We start from the raw sequence: 1,025 nt of genomic DNA on the forward strand, positions 1-1,025 counted from the left end.
TCTTTTATAATAAATTCGTAGAAACTGTTTCGATTTGCCTTGATAGAATAAAACAATATTATCATTCACATCCCACATCTTCTTTGTTGATTTTATTTCTTTATTAGAACATAACAAAGCTGCGACATTATAGGCATTATCACCCAAAGCTGCACAGAACTCTGAAGGGACGACACAATACTCGTATAGACCTTGATTCCTAGGACTTCATTCGGATGTTTGCTTACGTGGGCACTAAGTTTGCTTCCTTGGTAGCGTGATTCGGTCAGTCCATTAATACATAAGGAAAGATCATGCGAAAATCCAAAATTTGACGAAAAAAGTGCTATGTGATAGGGCCTTTATACCGCCATATGTGAATGGCAGCGCGGTCGCCAGTTCACCAGCTGATACAAAATTTAGCCAACCTCATTCCGTGCTGTGTAGCTGACAAAACCGAGTGTAGCAGGTGTGATGACAAAAAAAGATACACGTTATAACACTATGCAGTGTAGGGATACTTATGATCAAATGGGTATTTATGATGATTAGATATACGCGTAATTATAAGTGAATAAATATCTAAATCAAATGAGTAGGTGTGAATAATTCAATCAATATTACGGAATGCACAAACAAGTGGTTATGTAGTGGAAAAGTCACGTAACAAATGTAAATTATTCATCACGAAAATAATAGACAGACAGACTATATCAACCGAACCATATTTGCAGTTCCTGTTTTGAGCAGGTAATTGTTAGAGCTTGGTTGCCAGTGTTACCAAGGCCACCTCGTTACATAACAGCTGAGAAATATCGCTCCCCAATGTGATGGGGCTATCTCGCAGTTCTGGGGAGGCCTTGATTGTGACTAATAATACAGGTGACTAATAATACAACTGCATACTTGTCCGCCATGTCGATTTTGCATGCCTGAAGAGAAATAAACTATTCACTCGCAGCATGCTGTCCAGCAAGCTGTAGCAGTGTATGATTGCGCAAAAAGCTTATTTGTCAAGTGCAAATACTAACGTCAAAATTTGTTCT

Source organism: Penaeus monodon, chromosome 28 (assembly GCF_015228065.2).
Source record: "Penaeus monodon isolate SGIC_2016 chromosome 28, NSTDA_Pmon_1, whole genome shotgun sequence".
NCBI lineage: Eukaryota > Metazoa > Arthropoda > Malacostraca > Decapoda > Penaeidae > Penaeus > Penaeus monodon.